Genomic DNA, 9,539 nt, shown 5'->3' on the forward strand with positions numbered 1-9,539 from the left:
AATTAAATCCACCTTTTAAACAATTGTATTATGGTTAGAGACAGCATCTTACCTATTCCCAGTACAAAGTTGCTGGTGAGCATTAGAAGGTTCTTCTTCAGGAACCTGAATAAGAAAAGATGGATATAATTAGGAAATCAAGTGATGTTGCCTCAAAAGTGCAAAAGAACTTCAGTTTCGGAACTCCACTGCTGCTGCTAAGTCGCTTCAGTTGTGTCCGACTCTGTGCGACCCCATAGACGGCAGCCCACCAGGCTCCCCCGTCCCTGGGATTCTCCAGGCAACAACACTGGAGTGGGTTGCCATTGCCTTCTCCAATGCATGAAAGTGAAAAGTGAAAGTGAAGTCGCTCAGTCGTGTCCGACTCTTCGCGACCCCATGGACTGCAGCCCACCAGGCTCCTCCATCCATGGGATTTTCCAGGCAAGAGTACTGGAGTGGGGTGCCATTGCCTTACCAACATTAAAATATGCGCTTTATTTGTTTGACAACAGAGCCCTCTAGCGAGCTCAGATTAGAACTGCAGCTAAACCTTTAAAACTTTTTTTAAATGTATTTTAAGAACTGACTGGATGATATCATAAACTTTTAGAACACAAAAAGAATCTAGAGATCATTTAATTTCATATACTTGGATCCTCCCAAGACTTATTACTCAACTTTTATATGCCAAGAATTTTTATAAATAATATCTAATTTTGTTTCACAATAATTCTGTGAGGTAAATATTACCACTTTCATTGTTTTTTAAATTTATTTTTAAGTTTATTTAAAATTTTATTTTATTCTTTATGGAGGTATGCTTGACAAATAAAAATTGTGTATATTTAGATCGTACATTGTGAGAGTTGGACCATAAAGAAGGCTGAATGCCGAAAATTGATGCTTTCAAATTGTGGTGCTGGAGAAGACTCTTGAGAGTCCCTTGGACTGCAAGGAGACAAACCAGTCAATCCTAAAGGAAATCAACCCTGAATATTCATTGGAAAAACTGATGCTGAAGCTCCAACACTTTGGTCACCTGATGTGAAGAGCCAACTCATTGGAAAAGACCCTGATGCTGGGAGATGGAGGGCAGGAGGAAAAGAGGGCAACAGAGGATGAGATGGTTGGGATGCCATCATGGACTCAACGGACTGAGTTTGAGCAAATTCGGGGAGATAGTGAAGGACAGGGAAAGCCTGACGTGCTGCAGTTACGTGGTCACAAAGAGTCAGACATGACTTAGCGAATGAACAACAACACTATATATTGTGATTTTTTTTACAGTGTATCAAAGTATAGCTGATTTGCAATGTTGTGGAACTTTCATTTCATAAATTAAGAAACAAAGACTCAGAAGTAAAGTGACGTGTCTAAAAGCAGAAAGCGGCAGAGCCCAATCTAAAATTCAGGACGCTAGATTTTCAGGCCAGCAGTTTTTCTAATATACCACAATATCAAAATAGTATATACTTTTTAAGTGGTGAGGACATAGCATTTAGTTCATTTTCTTCATTTCTAAATGGAATAAAAGAGACACAAAAGGAGAGCAAATTGTCCAGGGTCACTTAGCTAGTAACAAGCAGAGCCAACTGGTTTTCAGTCTCCAGCTGTTTGATATTATACCACACAGACTAAACACATCCCACCTGCGTGGTACATTGTTTCTGCCATGTCTGTGTCTGTGTGATCTTATGGACTGTAGCCGGGCAGGCCATGGGATTCTCCAGGCAGGAAAACGGGAGTGGGTTGCCATGCCCTCCTCCAGGGCATCTTCCCTACCCAAGGATTGAACCTGGGTCTCTCACCCCTCCTGCACTGGCAGGTGGGTTTTGTACCACCAGCGCCATCTGAAAAACTGAGATTGAAAGTGAAAGTCACTCGGTTGTGTCCGACTGTTTGCGACCCTGTGGACTATACAGTCCATGGAATTCTCCAGGCCAGAATACTGGAGTGGGTAGCTGTTCCCTTCTCCAGGGGATCTTCCCAACCTAGGGATTGAACCTAGTTCTCTCACATTGCAGGCAGATTCTTTACCAGCTGAGCCACCTGGGAAGCCCTAAATATATCCTACTTAATAATAATGTGGAATGACTTATTTTAGCACAACGGCAGAATAGTTTTTAAAAATTACTTAGGAAAAAGCTCTAAAAATTCTAGATCAGTTATTTAAAAATGAATATTTCTTTCAGGAGAGTTAATTTCCTGAAGTTGAAAGTTGAAAATCTTTAAACGAAGGCAGGAAAGTATCAGAAAATTTCAGAGGACACAAAGGAGTGGAGAGGGTAACTAAGAAGGTGAGGAATTCAGAGACTGCAGCCTGCTTACAGGGCATCTCAGAGCTAAGGTGACCCCCGGCTTTCCATCCAGTGGTCTCACAGGACATCAGAGCAAGAAGCAAACCTTCAGGACTTCCGAAGATGGATTTTCAGACAGGATCCCACTGCATGAAGCTGGGACCCCAAGGAAGTAAACTCCCAGTTGGAAGGGTGAATGAAAAATCCAAGTCACTCCACAGATGGAAAACATGAAACAGTTTGCCTGTCTCAGACTTGGTGCGAGGTTGTGGGAAAGGAGGAATGCCTCTCAAGAGAATTCTTTGTGTGTACTTTTTTAAAAAGTTAGGTTTATGAAGGCTTAATTTCTGTGAAGTAAAATTCACCATTTTTAGTATGCAGTTCTAAGAATTTTGATCAAGGCCTACACTCTTGTAATCATCACCTTAATCAAGTTGTAGAACAGTTTCATCAACCCCTCAAATTTCCTTCTGTTGCTTTCTAGTCAACCTTACTTTCTCACCTCCAGCCTCGGCAACCACGGATTTTTCTGCCTCCAGGGTTTCATCTTTTCCTGAATGTCATGTAAATGGAATCATTTTTGAGTTAGCTTCTTTCATTTCTCTTAATGCTCACATCATAATTGTTCATTTTCATTGCTAGATAGGATCCTGTTGCACAGATATAACATGATTTGGCTATGCAATCACAGTGGAAGGATATTTAGGTTGCCTCCACTTTGGGTGATTATAAATAAACACTATAAATATTCAAAGCTTAATTTTTGTGTGAATGTAGAAGTAGGACTGTGGGGTTATGTGATAAGGGTGTTAAACTCTGTAAAACAGCACTAAAATGTTTTCCAGAGTGGTTATGGCATTTTGCATTCTCACCAACAATGATATGAGTTCAAGTTGTTCTCTCTCCTCCTCAATACTGGGAGTATTTTTATTACAAATTCAATTTCACTACTAGCGATCAGTCTGTTCAAATTGTTTGTTTCTTCCTGATTCTTTTGCTAAAAGAAAATAACTATCAGCCCATAATTTTATATCTAGCAAATACCTATCAAGATAAAAAGTGAATTAGAGATATTCTTGGATTAAAAAAAAAAAGAATTTGTTGTCAGCAGACCTAGTCTAAAAGAACTACTATTGAAACATGTATATTACCATATGTAAAATAGATGACCAGAGCAAGTTCGATGCCTGAAGCAGGGCACTCAAAGCTGGTGCTCTGGGACAACCCAGAGGGATGGGGTGGGGAAAGAGGTGGGAGGGGGCTTCAGGATGGGAGACACATGTGCACCCACGGCTGATCCATGTCAATGTATGGCAAAAACCACCACAATATTGTAAAGTATTTAGCCTCCAATTAACTTTTTTTTTAAAAAGGGTATAAATTTTGATTATCTGGAAAAAATTAAATGAAATACTAGAAGATGCCAGATTTGTGGTTCTAAAATACAGATAAAAGGAATCAAGTATTTCTATTAAAAGAATTACCATATGTAAAATAGATAGCTAATGGGAATTTGCTGTATGTCTCAGGAAACTCAAACAGGGGCTCTGTATCAACCTAGAGGGATGGGAAGGGGAGGGAGATGGGAGGGAGGTTCAAGAGGGAGGGGACATATGTACACCTACAGCTGATTCATGTTGATGTTTGACAGAAAACAAGAAAATTCTGTAAAGCAATTATCTTTCAATTAAAAAATAAAAAAAGAAATTGCTACAACAGGAAGAAAATAGTAATACAAAACCCCGAGAACATCAGTAATAAAGAACAATGAAATGGGTAAATACAAGAAAATATCAATCTATGAGTCTTTAAAATTATTAATATTAGATAATTGAAAGAAAAATGATAATGTTGTCTTATATATATATACTTAGATAACACAATAAGAGATTGGATAAAAACTATGACTAAACTACGTGCTATTAATAGGAAGCTCATTTTAAGTATTAATATAATGATATGTAGTTAGGTTAAAAGTTTTTAGGTTGAAAATAGGCAATACGGGCTCTGTCATAACTTTTCAACTTTGCTATTGTAGCCTGAAAGCAGTCATAAGCAATGCATAAGCAACTTGGCATGTTTTTATGAAAGTTTATTTCCAAACCTGACAATGGGTTGCATTTGTCACACAGGTCATACTCTCTAGAATCCCAGTCTACGTTAAAAACAAAACCCAAAACACTCCATAGGCATACTAGGGGTAAGGAACCCACCCGCCAATGCACAAGACGTAAGAGGGGCAGGTTCGATCCTTGGGTTGGCAAAATCCCCTGGAGGAGGAAAGGACAGCCCACTCTAGTATTCCTGACTGGAAAATTCCATGGACAGAGGAGCCTGGTGGGCAACAGTCCACAGGGTCACAAAGAGTCAGACACGACTGACGTGACTTAGCACAGCACAACACAGAAATGAGTTTAGCAGGATCCATGGATATAACGTCAACACCCAAAACTCAATCATATTTCTATATATTGGTAATTCATTAATTGGAAATCAAAATTAAAAATGCAAAACCTATATAATCTCACAGAAAAATGAAACACCAGGCACAAGTCTCACAAAAAGACTTATAAGGCTGTGTGCTACAAAGCTGGGCTTCCCAGGTGGCGCCATGGTGAAGAATCGGCCTGCCAATGCAGGAGACGCTAGTTCAATCCCTGGGTCAGGAAGATCCCCTGGAGCAGGAAATGGCAACCCACTCCAGTATTCTTGCCTGGAGAATCCCATAGACAGAGGACTCTGACGGGCTACAGTCCATGGGGTCGCAGAGTTGGACACAACTGAGCACAGTCTTCTGATATGCAGCAAAGTACAAAATGTTGATAAAATAAAAGAAGCACCAGTAAAATGAAGAGAAACACTTTGCTCAATGTAGTGAAGATGTCAGTTATATCCCTAAATTTATCTGCAGGTTTGGTGCAATTCATATAAAAATTGTTATAGTCTTTGTAAGGATATGTGTGTGTGGTAAGTCACTTCAGTCATGTCCAACTGTTTGGGACCCCATGGACTGTAGCCCACCAGGCTCCTCTGGGAGCCTTCAGGCAAGGAATCCTTCACGTAGGAATACTGGAGTGAGTTGCCATTTTTAATTCATGTTAATATAAAATTCATATGGAAAGGTAAATAAACTGGAGTTGGCTGCTTTTGAAAAAGAAGAATAAATTTACAGAAATCAGAATACTTTGATTTAAGACTTACTGTATGACTGCATAATAAAGACAGGTTTATAGAAGTATAAACACTTAGATTCAGTTCAGTTCAGCTGCTTGGTCATGGCCAACTCTTGGCGACCCCATGGACTGCAGCATGCCAGGCCACCCTGTCCATCACCAACTCCCGGAGTTTACTCAAACTCATGTCCATTGAGTTAGTGATGCCATCCAACCATCTCATCCTCTGTCGTCCCCTTCTCCTCCTGCCCCTAATCTTGCCCAGCATCAGGGTCTTTTCAAATGAGTCAGCTCTTTGCATCAGGTGGCCAAAGTATTGGAGATTCAGATTCAACATCAGTCCTTCTAATGAATATTCAGGACTGACTTCCTTTAGAATGGACTGGTTGGATCTCCTTGCTGTCCAAGGGACTCTCGAGTCTTCTCCAACACCACAGTTCAAAAGCATCAATTCTTCTGTGCTAAGATTTGTTTATAGTCCAACTCTCACATCCATACACATCTACTGGAAAAACCATAGCCTTGATGAGACAGACCTTTGTTGGCAAAGTAATGTTTCTGCTTTTTAATAGGCTATTTAGGTTGGTCATAACTTCTCCCAAAGAGTAGCATCTTTTAATTTCATGACTGCAGTGATTTTGGAGCCCCCCAGAATAAACTCTGATACTATTTCCACTGTTTCCCCATCTATTTCCCATGAAGTGATGGGACCGACCAGATGCCATGATCTTTGTTTCCTGAATGTTGAGCTTTAAGCCAACTTTTTCACTCTCCACTTTCACCTTCATCAAGAGGCTTTTTAGTTCCTCTTCACTTTCTGCCATAAGGATGGTGTCAATCTGCATATCTGAGGTTATTGATATTTCTCCCAGCAATCTTGATTCCAGTTTGTGCTTCTTCCAGACCAGCGTTTCTCATGAAGTGCTCTGCATATAAGTTAAATAAGCAGGGTGACAATATACAGCCTTGACGGACTCCTTTTCCTATTTGGAACCAGTTTGTTGTTCCATGTTCAGTTCTAACTGTTGCTTTCTGACCTGCATATAGGTTTCTCAAGAGGCATGTCAGGTGGTCTGGTATTCCCATCTCTTTCAGAATTTTCCACAGTTTATTGTGATCCACACAGTCAAAGGCTTTGGCATAGTCAATAAAGCAGAAATAGATGTTTTTCTGGAACTCTCTTGCTTTTTCGATGATCCAGTGGATGTTGGCAATTTGATCTCTGGTTCCTCTGCCTTTTCTAAAACCAGCTTGAACATCTGGAAGTTCACGGTTCACATATTGCTGAAGCCTGGCTTGGAGAATTTTGAGCATTACTTTACTAGCGTGTGAGATGACTGCAATTGCGCAGTAGTTTGAGCATTCTTTGGCATTGCCTTTCTTTGGGATTGGAATGAAAACTGACCTTTTCCAGTCCTGTGGCCACTGCTGAGTTTTCCAAATTTGCTGGCAAATTGAGTGCAGCACTTTCACAGCATCATCTTTCAGGATTTGAAAGAGCTCAACTGGAATTTCATCACCTCCACTAGCTTTGTTCGTAGTGATGCTTTCTAAGGCCCACTTGACTTCGCATTCCAGGATGTCTGGCTCTAGGTCAGTGATCACACCATTGTGATTATCTTGGTCTTGAAGATCTTTTTTGTACAGTTCTTCTGTGTATTCTTGCCATCTCTTCTTAATATCTTCTGCTTCTGTTAGGTCCATACCATTTCTGCCCTTTATCGAGCCCATCTTTACGTTTAATGTTCCCTTGGTATCTCTAATTTTCTTGAAGATATCTCTAGTCTTTCCCATTCTGTTGCTTCCCTCTATTTCTTTGCATTGATCGCTGAAGAAGGCTTTCTTATCTCTTCTTGCTATTCTTTGGAACTCTGCATTCAGATGCTTATATCTTTCCTTTTCTCCTTTACTTTTTGCTTCTCTTCTTTTCACAGCTATTTGTAAGGCCTCCCCAGACAGCCATTTTGCTTTTTTTGCATTTCTTTTCCACGGGGATGGTCTTGATCCCTGTCTCCTGTACAATGTCACGAACCTCTGTCCATAGTTCATCAGGCACTCTATCTATCAGATCTAGGCCCTTAAATCTATTTCTCACTTCCACTGTATAATCATAAGTGATTTGATTCAGGTCATACTTGAATGATCTAGTGGTTTTCCCTACTTTCTTCAATTTAAGTCTGAATTTGGCAATAAGGAGTTCACGATCTGAGCCACAGTCGGCTCCTGGTCTTGTTTTTGCTGACTGTGTAGAGCTTCTCCATCTTTGGCTGCAAAGAATATAATCAATCTGATTTCGGTGTTGACCATCTGGTGATGTCCATGTGTAGAGTCTTCTCTTGTGTTGTTGGAAGAGGTGTTTGCTATGACCAGTGCATTTTCTTGGCAAAACTCTATTAGTCTTTGCCCTGCTTCATTCTGTATTCCAAGGCCAAATTTGCCTGTTACTCCAGGTGTTTCTTGACTTCCTATTTTTGCATTCCAGTCCCCTATAGTGAAAAGGACATCTCTTTGGGGTGTTAGTTCTAAAAGGTCTTGTAGGTCTTCATAGAACCGTTCCACTTCAGCTTCTTCAGTGTTACTGGTTGGGGCATAGACTTGGATTACTGTGATATTGAATGGTTTGCCTTGGAAATGAACAGAGATCATTCTGTCATTTTTGAGATTGCATCCAAATCCTGCATTTTGGACTCTTTTGTTGACCATGATGGCTACTCCATTTCTTCTGAGGGATTCCTGCCCACAGTAGTAGATATAATGGTCATCTGAGTTAAATTCACCCATTCCAGTCCATTTTAGTTTGCTGATTCCTAGAATGTCAACGTTCACTCTTGCCATCTCTTGTTTGACCACTTCCAATTTGCCCTGATTCATGGACCTGACATTCCAGGTTCCTATGCGATATTGCTCTTTACAGCATCGGACCTTGCTTTTATCACCAGTCACATCCACAACTAGGTATTGTTTTTGCTTTGGCTCCATCCCTTCATTCTTTCTGGAGTTACTTCTCTACTGATCTCCAGTAGCATATTGGGTACCTACTGACCTGGGGAGTTCCTCTTTCAGTATCCTATAATTTTGCCTTTTCATACTGTTCATGGGGTTCTCAAGGCAAGAATACTGAAGTGGTTTGCTATTCCCTTCTCCAGTGGACCACATTCTGTCAGATCTCTCCACCATGACCCGCCCGTCTTGGGTGGCCCCACAGGCATGGCTTAGTTTCATTGAGTTAGACAAGGCTATGGTCCTAGTGTGATTAGATTGACTAGTTTTCTGTGAATATGGTTTCAGTGTGTTTGTCCTCTGATGCCCTCTTGCAACACCTACCATCTTATTTGGGTTTCTCTTACCTTGGACGTGGGGTATCTCTTCACAGCTGCTTCTGCAAAGCACAGCCACTGCTCCTTACCTTGGACAAGGGATATCTCCTCACCGCTGCCCCTCCTGATCTTGAACATGGAATAGCTCCTCTAGGCCCTCCTGCACCCGCGCAGCCACCGCTCCTTGGACGTGGGGTTGCTCCTCCCGGCAGCCGCCCCTGACCTCGAACGCGGGGTAGCTCCTCTAGGCCGTTCCTGCGCTGTTGCAGCCTGGCACTCTCGGCCGCTGCTCTTGACCTCGGACGTGTGGTAACTCCTCTTGGCCGCCACCCCTCGGGCATGGGGTCCTCCCAGCTTCTGCCCCTGATCTCAGACGTGGGGTGGCTCCTCTCGGCCATGCTATGTGCACTGGTCGCAGCCGCCCTTGGTATCTCTAATTTTCTTGAAGTGATCTCTAGTCTTTCCTGTTCTATTGTTTTTCTCTATTCCTTTGCACTGATCACGGAGGAAGGCTGTCTTATCTCTCCTTGCTATTCTTTGGAACTCTGCATTCAAATAGGTATATCTTCCCTCTTCTCCTTTGCTTTTCACTTCTCTTCTTTTCACTGCTATTTGTAAGGCCTTCTCAGACAGCCGTTTTGCCTTTTTTGCATTTCTTTTTCTTGGGGATGGTCTTGCTCCTTGTCTCCTGTACAATGTCATGAACCTCCATCCATTGTTCATCAGGCTATCAGTCTACCAGATCTAGCCCCTTAAATCTATTTCTCACT

General features: G+C 41.5%; 1 protein-coding gene across 1 annotated transcript in view; it reads right to left on the reverse strand.

The window, feature by feature from the left end:
• The window catches only part of DYNC1I1 (dynein cytoplasmic 1 intermediate chain 1), a 410,283-nt gene extending 410,212 nt beyond the window's left edge, over nt 1-71 (reverse strand). Inside the window, exon 1 of the mRNA XM_070369823.1 lies at nt 53-71. The gene's annotated coding sequence lies outside the window, so the exon portion shown is untranslated. The remainder of the gene's footprint in view (nt 1-52) is intronic.
• Nucleotides 72-9,539: the final 9,468 nt, after the last annotated feature.

This window comes from Bos mutus, chromosome 4 (assembly GCF_027580195.1).
Source record: "Bos mutus isolate GX-2022 chromosome 4, NWIPB_WYAK_1.1, whole genome shotgun sequence".
Classification (NCBI taxonomy): Eukaryota; Metazoa; Chordata; class Mammalia; order Artiodactyla; family Bovidae; genus Bos; species Bos mutus.